The following is a 13047-nucleotide window of genomic DNA, read 5'->3' as shown; positions in this document are numbered from 1 at the left end:
AGCAAAATATATTTTATCATCTTCGAAGTATATTTGTTATCATCCTTCAATAGTTGTATATAATTATATAATAACGTATAACTATGAAATAATAAAAAACTATTTATGTATTAATTATAATTATATAATTACTTTAAATTTTAATTTTTCCTGCTTCATGTTTAATAATATTTTCATATGTAGATAAATGTTAGGAAGAAGCCAGATTTATATAAAAAAACAGCACTTTTTGAAAATCATGTCACATAAATATCAAATCTCCCTCCCCCAATAGATTATCAAATATACAATAAATTAAGATCTACGATTATAAGCTGCAAGCACATTTAAATTCAACTTTATACACAAAAGCTTGAAAAGTAATATAATATATCGTATCAGCTCTTCCACGACTAATTTTTCGATACGGCGGATTATTCCCATTAACGAGATCGCAATCGGTTCACAACGAGTTCATTTGCAAGCGGCGATCCCTAGAGGCACAAATAATCGTTCCCGGCGAAGTGATAATCCGACTGCTCGGTACATACAATCGAAAGTAACGAAAGTGCCGATGCACACTACCAGATTTACGAGCGTGTGCGGACAATAAACATGACGCTAACGAAACTTCCGCGTGCCGCCGCCCGACTTTGCATAATGTGCGAGAGCGATCGGAGATTAATAAGGATGCGAATCTAAGGAATCGTTACAATTCGAGTGTCTATCGGAATTTCCCATGGTGATTTCGAGATGCCATCGTTCGCGCATCCTTACAGGGCTGGTTTCCACGATCACCAAACGATCGCTCCAATAACTCACACGCTGCGCTTTTTCTCTCTTCGCGTAATCTCATCTCCACGGGGAGTTTGTTTGCTTGGTGTTGCGAAAGCCAATGCATATCCATTGTAGTTCTAACTAGATGTAGCATGACTGGCAAAGCATTTTTAATCTATCTCTCTATTATATACTACTTTTTAATGTACGGTTTAGGTGTGAATTTAATTACATAGTGGTGTGTAAAAAGTGAGGCTGATATATGTAAATAATAATTAAATACAACTTGAAAAACCTTATTTCGAAGAAATAAAGTTAAAAATTTCTTCTGCCTTGTATGTCGTTGAACGCATTTAAATTCAAATTCGATTGAACCGTATCCGCTCATTTGTTGTAACAATGAATTTGCTTTGATTCCATTTCACAGCCCATTGTAATGAGATAGATTATTGTTTAAAGAAAAATATCATAACTTTCCAATTTTAAATGAAAAAGAATATTAGTCTTATCTCTATTTAACATTGGAAATAAGTATACTTGTTTTATTGTTGTCTATTGAGAAAACGGTAACTATCTGACATTTACTTACAAACTTGTACATCTAACTTTGCTTATTTCAGAGCTTGTCAATAATACGAATATATAACATAGCGATAAAATATGCGTTATTTATATGATATTATGAATTACAGATATTAATTTGTGATTTTATAATACAAATAAAAAATCCGAAAGTAAATGTATAAAATTTAGTATTTTAGTATGTAACGAGAAAGGCTTATTTTTTAAAAATTTATAGCTATTATATAAATTATTCTTAAGCAAAAATTTAGTAATCAACAAAAACACTTGATATAGTTTTGTATTATTTTAAATAAAGTTTACAAGTATTTGAAATTTAGAAATCTACTATTTTCTATCATAATTACGTTATGTATTCGATTCATTTATGTACAGGAATTTTTTAATTTTTTTTTTCAACTAATATAAATCAAATTATATTTTTTTTATACCTGAAACTTAATGTTTTAACATTTAAAACATCTTTATATAATGATTCATTCATTTCAAAATTATATATAGATCATTCGTTTAAAACGTCATAAATTGAAATATTCTTATATATATGTTAATATACATTACATCTAATACATATAATAATGTGTATATAAAGTATTAATAGGATAGCATTTATAATATAGTGTATATAATATTTTTAATATATATATATATATATATAATATTATAATAACAATTATCAATTTTTTATGAAAACCAGTTAGAACTTTCTCTACAGAAAATTATCTCATATTTTCCAGATGGAGAAAGTTATTCAAAAAGAGTCAAGTTCTACTATCATATGATCAATACAATATTTACGTTGACATTATTAATGTTTTGGTTAAGCTTTAAAATGCTTTTGTCCATTTATATTTACTTTTCAAATTTTGGTTCAATGTAATCAGTATCTATTATAATAGTATATAACAAGTAAGGACCCACGATATTATTAATAATGATTATTTTGATATAAAAAATTATAAATAAATAATTGAAGGCTGCAATTACTAAATATTTATTACAAATACTTAATTTATTTTAATAAATTACTGTCAAATAGTAATATTCTCAGTTAATAATTTATATGATCCTTTATTGACTTTATTTTGCAAGATTGTCGATAGTTTCAATAGTATGAATTTTTCGACATTTTAAACTAATCGTTTCTTCCTTTTATTCTTCTTATTAATTATACGTATTTACTCTCTCATAATTATTTTATGCATATTATTATAAATTTTTATCATTTGTAAACCAGAGCATAGCGTATTCATAAATTAAATTTTATAAAGGAAAGTCATGTTTTTTTCTTACGAAAAAGGTTTTAAAATACGAAATTAATAATATTGTTTTTTTTTTCTGCTAGAGTAATTATTCATTACTATTATTGTCTCCATTGTCGACATTAAATTTTCAGATATTTTGAAATAAAAATAATTTTTTAAAATATAGGAAAATATATGATTCTGCATTTTTTCATTTCATTAAATATACTTGATTATTTTCATAAAGTAAACAATTTAATGTATAAATAATTTTTTATCTCAAAAAGTAAGGCTGAATAAAGTGCGGTAAAAATCACATAAATTGATTACCATAGTCCTTAGAAATACCATAAATAGTTAAAAATAATTTTATTTAAAAATTTCAAATCGTTTTCATAGATAATAATTTTCTATGAGAATAATTGATCGCGCACACGTAGGCATATGTTTTGTAAATATAGTTTAAATATAATTGATAGTATATCAATTAATTATTGATTATAATATTAATTCATCTTGAGGTTAAAAAGATATTATTAAAACCATTTTATTTTGAGAATGATGGAACACACTCTCTAAATGCTTAAAGTTCTCATAGAACAATCAGTTTATTAAAAATTCCGTTCTGAAAGAAGAAAGGGGGTAAATGCAATCTTGCGTTCGGGGCAAATAAACGTCAAAGCTGTTGTCGAGTTGGAATCTTCGATGAAGGTGTAGCGAGGTAGACGTCGAGTATCGCAACCACCTGGATTGTTATCTTAAGCTTGCGGCGTTTTTTTCGCGTATCCACCTTGTGATTCTTAGGCGCCCGTTATTTTCTATTAAGTGAAGCAAGCCCAAAATTCTGAAGATTCCGTGCTTATTTTCTCTTATATGCCACGTAAATTCAAGGAAGCTGTTGGATTCTCCAAAAATACAAGCATTGAGAAGAAAAAAATAATAATAAAAAATAAAGTGAGAAGGTGGAAAATGTATCGATTGTGAGCTTGATAAATGTAGGAATCTTTTTTTCTTTTTAACTAGGAGTTAAAACGAAATGTAAAGAGGATTATTAAAGGAAAATCACAAATTTATTCTATAATCGATCATAATGATCTTACTATAAAATGATTTTAAGTTGACATATAATACAGCATATTTATTTTTGACTTTTATTTACTTCTCATTAGATAATATTTTGCAAGTGTTTCTTAAGGGAAACATTAAATTATGATATTGATTACGTTACTAAAATACATAGTCACTTATAATACCACAAACTTTTATATGACGATACATAAGAAATCTATGTAAATTTAATAACCGATAACATTTAAAGATTTGTAAGAAATCCCATAGAAATTAGAATCGTAAATTCATTAAAAATAAATGTCTTGCAAAATTTATGTATAATACGAGACTATACAAAGAATGAACAAATTGGATATATAATTGCCGTTGAATTAATATTTACTATTCTATAAATTCTATATATTAGAACTTTGTTTTCATTAACATTTTTGAGAAAATAAAAAGCGCTACTTTTCGGCTCGGCGGATGAACACACAACAATTATGTGACTTCCACGACCTGCAACTACACGATAAGAATTACTCGTCCGATTGTAAGATCCGAGAGAAGGCTATAAAATGTCGTTTATAAAGCGCGACGCAATTTCAAGGTGAGGCGAGTAAGTGAAAGTAGTAGTCCGACACTCGTGCAGCTGGCTAATGTTTGGGGTGGCTGCAATGTTGGGTAGAAGCGAGTATGGAAGCGAATGAGGGAATGATGCGATTATTCCGAAGGGGGAGGTAGAATCGGCACGCCGCTGAAATATGCGTGTCTCGATAATACAATTTACGTGACAAATGGTGGGAGGCTCTATGAATTTTTATGGTGATCAGGTAGGCAATGGTAGCGGTTGTGACGCACATAGACACCGTTTCCGGGCGGCTTTCCATCGCGGATGTCGATTCGAGATAAAGAAGAAGAGACTCTATTGTAGGCGTGGCTGAGTTCAGGCGATATATTCGCATCTTTCTCGCGCTGTTCTTGCAGTTGGGATTCTTGAGAAATCCAAGGATCTTGGCTTTTATGAAGCCACGGAGAATGTCGCTCAGGCTCGTGTAATTGCGGAATGGTAATGAGGACGGTTAGTAAAAACAAAGTCAAGCAGTTGAAAAGCAGTTAGTTCGCTGGCTTTTCTTCGTTGGCTGTGCTATTGGATTAGGCTCGGTGTTTAATAACAGGTCGCACTTATCAAGGAATTAAACCTATCAAAGAATCAAAGGCTATTCGCGATTGCTTTATTTATGAATTTGAGATTCGGTAGTTCGGCATGTAAGACTTCAGCAAATTAATAGTTAAACGTGTTAATAAAAGACTTCATTTACACTGTAAATTTAATTTTTAATTATCATATGGAGTATCTAGACAATTACTCTTTGATTACAAATATACACTCATTAATAATTAATTTTAAAGTTTAGAAGAATTTTCATAATTAATCATGTATAAGATTGAATTACTTTATTGCATTGCTATTGTGCACATGCATGTTTTATCATATATGGTAAACATTAAAGGCTTAAATATTTAAATAAAGCTTTGTAAATTCATGTTTTCCTTTCTCATCTCAATATTCATTATTTGTATTATATATTGATCTTTCTGATTTCTATTATTTTTACGTATTACTTTTACATTATTAGCATACTCTGATATATCATCATACTTTATTAGTTTCTCTCATTTTTGATAGCATGAGTATTCAAAAACTTTTTTTTTTTTTATTTTATTCAATCTGTACGAATATTCAATCAGAAGAATACTTATTGTCGTAGTTTAATATATTTGTAAAATGTGAATATTTTTATCTGTATCTGTTAATTTTTCAAGTACATTTTGTATTATCGTAATATACATATTATTTGATAAATAATGGAATTTAGAAAGTTGTAAAATTTAAATTCCACACTTTTTATACCGATATGTGGTTCGGAGCTCAGAGAACATTATTAAAAGATCATACTTCACTCTTATGATGAATATTTTATATTTGCAATTGCAATTTGTCATCTTTCTTTTTACACGGAATTTAATTATTGAATATCTCTTAATTAAAAAAAATACATATATTTCTACATACTTATCAAATAAATGCACAAATTTCTAATTCATAGTTTATGAAAGTATATTATTATGTTCAACTTAAAATTTTCAAATACGATGTATTATAAAATTATGAATAGATAAACCACAAGTTTTTAAATACTGATTTTTACAAAATTTTCTTAGTTAGATATGTCAGGTTAAAATTTTACAGCATAACTCAACATTCATTAGTCATTTTATAAATCGTTGGACGTCTATTTCGCAAAAAGTACTTATATAAAAATATTGCGACTTAAGGAGTTAAAGGAATAATGAATGTATAATTAATGTTTAATTGCAGACTAAGAAAACAGTCTTATTACACAGAGAATAATGTCCTAACAATTATGCCATGAGAATTGAAATACGGTAAAATGCGTATTCCTTTTTAAATCCTGAATAACAGCTTTTAATTTCAATCTTTCTTATCCTGGTAAAACAAAGATATCTTAATGCTTCGGAAATGCTAATACGGTTACGAATGTAACAAAAATCTTGGCTCTTCTAGGAAAGGTTAAATATCCTTAGTTAGAAGAGTTTATTTTTAGAAATCTTATAACATTTAATATTAGCCTTAATTTTTAACGTAGTGAGAATATTAAGATCGATTACAATATTTTTTGTTTATTCTTTAGGACCAGAAAGATAAGTAAATTATATATACCCTTTAAAAATTTCTTATAAGCATAACATAATTGTTTAAATTTGTATAAATTTCCTTTCACTACAATAACAATATTAAAATTAAATTAATTATATGGAAGCGTATATGTAAATGAATTCCAAACATGAAAATAATATTTAACTTATATTTAATAGTTGTTAATATATAAAAAATAAATTCTCTTCGCAAAATAATAGTATAATCACAGGTATAAGCTTATTGTTTTTAAATTCATTATAAACATAAATTTAATACTAATATTTTGTTCTCCATTTTAACGTGGAACTCTGAAACATTGTGAAAAAATTATCATTTAAACGGAAGGTAGAAATAAAGTTTAACGAAAATCGTATTTATCGGTCCTCTTTTAGTCTATTAAAACTGAAAACTAATGTTAATCATAAAAGTAATTTACAGCTTCGAGTACTTTTCACGCTGGAACATTTGCATTTAACCGCAAGCTAGTCGCCCATGCCGACGAATAATAATTTGAGGATAAACAACGTAGAAGCTTGTTAACGCTTTCCAAGTGCTTTTCAATGATCGTTGAAAAATTTTGAAAGTCGCAAATGTCGAGAACGGCGCTCAAATAAAAGAGGGTCTCGCAAAAACATGGCGGTGCAAGAGTCGTCGCTTCTCCCTATAATTTCTCCTCGGCTTTCTCTCCACGACTCTTCATTTGTCAATACCTGCTGGTTGTATTCGCGCGCGTGCCATTCTCTCCCTTCCCTTTCATTTCTCTCGCTTTTGTTTACGATCATTCGCTCTCTACCTGTTTCTCCCCCTCCCCCTGCTGCGACGCACCGCTATCTTCAATTTGTCCGGCGTTTGGCTTTTTCCTATCCTTACCAAAGGCAAAGGCCTTAACGCCCATTTGACGTGCATTATGATAGAGAATAAGGCCTTAGCTTCTTAGCAGTTGGAAAGTATTTAATAAGTTAGCTATGCTTTGAACACAACACATATCGAATATTGATGGCATCTTTGAATATCTTTATCCTTCTATATTGACCTGTTTGATGAGCCCCATACCACCAATATTTTCAAATTCTCGGTAATACCTTTTTATAATACTATGTGTTATGAAAACATACAATAATAAATTCTTCTTAACTATTTACACTGATGCTGTTTGAATTTAATTTGAATTTAAATATATTTTCTAAAGTGAATAGCCGAACAACTAGGAAATTGTGTATTACAGCTATTTCTTTTGCGTAAATTCGAAATAATGATTATAATCAATTACATTCTAAATTGGATCGCTTAAGAATATAATTGTTAGTCATTAAAATCAGTTTATAATATATTTTTATAATCTATTATTTAGTAAAATGGCATATTGAATGTCTTTGTCCCTGCTTAATCACATTCTTTTACTATTAAATACCACTCGAAAAAGCAATAATGCGATAAAAATATCTGCCTACTTTTCGTAACAAAAAAAAGTATAAAATTAAATGCTAATATACGTTTATTATGGAACTTTAAAACTTCTCACTAATTTGTTCGTTGCAATTGATCCTTAAAAGTAACAAGAAACTTCATTGAAAAAAATACAAAGATATTTGGCATCCTCTACAGAGCTGCACAAGAAAAGCTACTTAAAACTAACTATATCTCTGTGACTGCCAAAGTTCAAGCAATCTTCTTCCATTTGCTTAACTTTTGTGAGAAATTCAGAGCGTACTCATATCTTTTAGTGAACAAGCTATAAAGTCTAAACTCTGATTTCAAAATTGTCTATGAAAATGTAATCCTTAAAGATTATTTAATATAATTTTTCTTCTAATTTAGCGCTTTTAACTGCAAAATGTATATCCATTAATTTTTAATCTAAAGTCATAAACAATGATACGATATAAAAATGCATAATAAGAAATAATTATTATTCATAAAAATTAATTGTAAACATTAAAATTGCTAAAAGATGACACATCTGGTGTATACATATTTGTTGTATTATTTCTTATAATTATTTATAATGAAAATTATATATATATATATATATATATATATATATATATATATATATATATATATATAATTTATATTGTTATACTAATAAAACATTTTCATGTATTCACGTATTCCTTATTTCATCAGTCTTTTCTTTTAGGAATCGGTTTACAAATATGTAACAAATACAACTTTTTATACAGAATCAATAATAGTGATCTATATATGTAATATATTCAAGTCCCAGATGATTGAGATTGATATACATCATGTAGATCTTGTACACGGAACCGTTATTGAGGAATATATTATTTTTCAATGAATTTATCTTATAGTTTTTCTGTTCATTAATTGATATTATATTTTTATAAATAATTCTTTGAAATTCTATTAAGAATGATGCAATACAATTATTTAATTTCTTTGGTGTGCATATTCTTTTGATATAACATTTTTAATTCTTATGGACAAAATTGTAGCGTGGAGATTATGTAATATATTATTTTAGTAAATGTGCCTAGCATATGTCATATTAAAATATAATTGTGTACATAGAATTAAACAATGAATTTTGTTCATGTTCTTGTTTATGAATTTTGTTAAGTTGTATTTTAGTAAAACAAGTTTAAACGTTAATTAAAAATTTAGTGCCCGAAAAATGTATAAATTGTTTATACAATTAATTTATATTTTATTTAACTAAAATAAATTTTAATATTATAGGAACAATTTATATTTCATGTTATTTTATATTCAATATATCGTCTAAGTAGTATATTCCATAAGATATAATACAGAATATGTAATTTCGTATGAAAAATATTATTATTGTAAATATTAATTGTTTGTTCCATGATTTAATTATTATAAAAGTTCTATTTTCAAAGTAACGATTATTATAATCTATAATTAGTATAGTTTCAAACTCAATCAAAATTTTTATAATTTCATGGAAACATTTCATATCTAATAATGAAAATATTACAAGATGTTGAACAAAATATTTTACGAATTGAAAGTGTATGTACACTCTTGCATACATGCCTATGAAACCATTCAGGTTATATTATGCACAGACTCGTTCATTTCACATAAACTCAATACACTTTAAAGCAATTCCTTTAAATAAACTTTAAAGGAATAAAGTTATTCCGTTTTTATACTAATATGAATCCTATATTTTTTTACTTTTATTATAAGCATTAATTTAAAAAATAACAAATGTAAAGCACCGATGACGTTATCATATGGAAGATAGGTAAGAATATCCCGACAGCTGCCACATAATTATTCGAAATGTTTATGTATATATACAGACTGCGAGCTAAAGCAAAACGAGATACAACCATATCAAGTATTGTTTGAGTTATAAATTTAAGAAGCTCGTACTACCATCGGCATCGGCTCTTTTCTCGCTTTCTTTCAGTCCATGTATCTGTAAATACCAACTGTGCAAATCTTGAATGCAGTGACCGTACAATGACGCGTGCGGCTCACGTTTTCTTGTTTTGCCTAGATTGAGAGTCGCATATCGATGCGAACACTTTCTCCTCCGCTTTTACAAGCTTTTTGCGCAAAATGAATCCAAAGTGAGCACACTCAGACAAAGCTGTCTAGCATTTGTACGGTTTTTATTGTCACGCAAATTCACTGTGACACTGTGGTGGCTTCTTTTCATATTGAAACACAGAAATTTAGTCGAAGGAATTTCATATACTTTTATATTGACATGTGATAAACAGTAATATTTAAATGAGTAGTTCTATTCATTAGAAAAAGAAAATATTTATTTTATGATAACGTAAGTATAAGTTAATGAAACTAATTGTAAAATATTTCGTAGAAAATAAATAAAGCATATAAGAAAAATCGTAGGAGATGCAGCCACAAAGACTTAAATCTCTGATTGTTTTGTATGTTATACTGACTAATCCAGTAGCCACTCTCGCCTTTTCAATACTTGTAGTATATTGTCGCCATTTTCTCAAGTTGTTCAGAGAGTATTTTTCGTTCACAGTCCAGCTAAATGCCATTGTGCACTCGTAAAAGCGTAGTCTGTGAAAATATAACGGTTGTCGCGTGGAGATTTCGTTGATTGGTTCGCTAGTGAGGTGGGCAGGGGGCATGTTAGTTGCCCGACAAATTTAAAGCCGCTGCAGTTCGTTGTAAATGAATAAGAAATTGTCTTGAAATACTATTTATTTTTTAAATAAATTTAAATAATCTTTTTTTTAATACTTTGTAATGTGTGTTTCAACTAGAAATCCAATGACTAATAGATTTCGATTTCCCAGTTGATTTGAACAGTTGGAAGTATATTGGAAATACAGTTGGAAAGATAATTATGAAAATATATTAAAGTACATTTTAGCTTCTCGATAAATACTACTAGAATATTAAACAGTATATAAACGCAATTATTACTGAAGTATGATCATGTCATACTAAAAAAATTAAATTTTTTTAATCAATGGATAACCACCATGTATATTTACTTTATGACCAAAAAATGCTTTTAATAAACTTTTAATGAAAGTTTGAAAAATTAAAAATTAATCAAGTGCATCTATTTTAAATTAAAATAATATTCCATGTTTCAAAAATAATATTTGATAAAAACTAGAATATTATAATCTTCAATATATAATCTATTGTTTGAAAACAATTTTCAGAACGTTATTAATAAAAAATATAAGCTTATTTATTTATATAAAATAGTGAAGTTTATAAATTTATTTATGACTTTATTATCGTTAATAGAGATTATTATCAACAAATATTATAACCAACAAAATTTATGAATGAAAAAATGAAATAAAACATTACAAATTTAAAAAATATTATGTATGATACCTAATACTAATTCTTTAAAAGAATATTATTACGTAAAAGTAGTAGATATATTTATAAAAAAAGTATATTTATCTATTTAAAATGAAAGCAATATATAAGGAGAAAATCGTGTTTAAAATTGTAATCTTTTATGCAATCAAAAATAATTTATTCTCAGGAATTAATTGTAATCTTTTATGCAATCAAAAATAATTTATTCTCAGGAAGTTCTCTGTAATTTCACAAATTTTTGAAATTCACAATTTGTCTTTGAGATTAATTATGGATACACTTAAACCTCATGTGATTAATAATTTCATTTTCAAGACTCACAAGTTATCAATTTAACATGGTATATTTCCAGGATAGTTATTTCTGATTAATTTCATCTAAAAAGTTCATTTCAGTATATGTATGTGTATAAATGAATATATACAATAATATATGTGTTACTTATTATTAATTATGATTGTACAAAATAAGCTAATGGAACAATAGGACTTAGAATTTAGACAATGAGTATAAACTAATGTCTCTAATCTTTTCATCCTGGTGTCACTCTCTCTCTCTCTCTCTCTCTCTCTCTCTCTCTCTCTTTCTCTCTCTCTCTCTCTTTCTCACTTTGTCTCTGCTCCTCGTTTTTATGCTCCCGTTGGTGTCTTTTACTTCATCATGTGTACATCTAATATATAAAAGTAAGAAATCGAGTAAGGTGCATTTTTCTTTGAAATCTTTGATATCATTACGATAGTTGCAATGGTAAAATTAATAAAATAGATGCAAATTTGCACATGTGATGACAAATCAAATTATTGGAACAAAAGTAATTGACTCATTGAAGTGTCTAATTGGTGAATTCGTTATTTATTTAAATTTAAGAAAGAAGCAAAACACCTAATTCCTCGATAATAACATTCTATGTTAAATAGATTCGTATGTTTGGCAATTATATCCGACTAATTATTCCAAGGCTTTTATAAATAACGACCGAATTATTTGGCGCTAACGTACGGATAAACTCCCCTCTCCACTGAGACGATAAACATTCTCACGCATATTTGGCTATAGGAAACTCTCGTTAAGCAAACTGAGTATAAACTGCTGCTGTTGAAGTATTCACCGAACTCCACTGATTTCCGAATTAATCCCAACTTTTGTGTTAATTTCTCAACGGCATAGAAGAGGTCAACCCGAGAGACGATGCTTCTTCGTTGTTCATATTATTTATCTAATAGTTTGGACTTAACATTCTTTCTCTGTAGCGTATGTATTTTAATTAGACAATCCAATCGAGGCTTGAGAAGTAATTCATCGCTGATGAGCTTTTGGGAGTACTGACTCTTAAGTTTTTTATCTTCAAATACCCGACTTCAAATTGATTAATTTTAAATATGACGAAACATTTATCGTACTAATCATGACAGTACAACTTTATGTGTTTATATATCTGGTATCTGAAGTGAATGGTCATAAATTTAATGTACGACATTTATGTATTTATTATTAGTATAAATTTTTTTAAACGTATTTAATTATAAATTGATTATCTCTGTTTTTAATAGATTTATTATTAAAATGCATAGAATTCAAGTACTATATTATATGCTATTATAAGATTAAAATTTTATAAGCTATGTTACTTTCTAAATTTTAATCATCGGAAATATTACGGATTCCGCTGGTTAAGATGCTTTTCACTGATAATAAAAAATATGTGAAAATAAGATTTTTTTTGTGATTTCATTTCGATTACTTTTGTGCTGCAATTCTTTAGTTTGATTCTTAAGTAATTTATACAAACTAATATATATATATATATATATATATATATATATATAAATACATATATATGGTTTTTAAAGTACAAAAGTTATTACA

This window comes from Ceratosolen solmsi, unplaced genomic scaffold, assembly GCF_000503995.2.
Source record: "Ceratosolen solmsi marchali unplaced genomic scaffold, CerSol_1.0 scaffold10, whole genome shotgun sequence".
Lineage (NCBI taxonomy): Eukaryota > Metazoa > Arthropoda > Insecta > Hymenoptera > Agaonidae > Ceratosolen > Ceratosolen solmsi.
Note: the sequence above shows the minus strand (reverse complement) of the source record.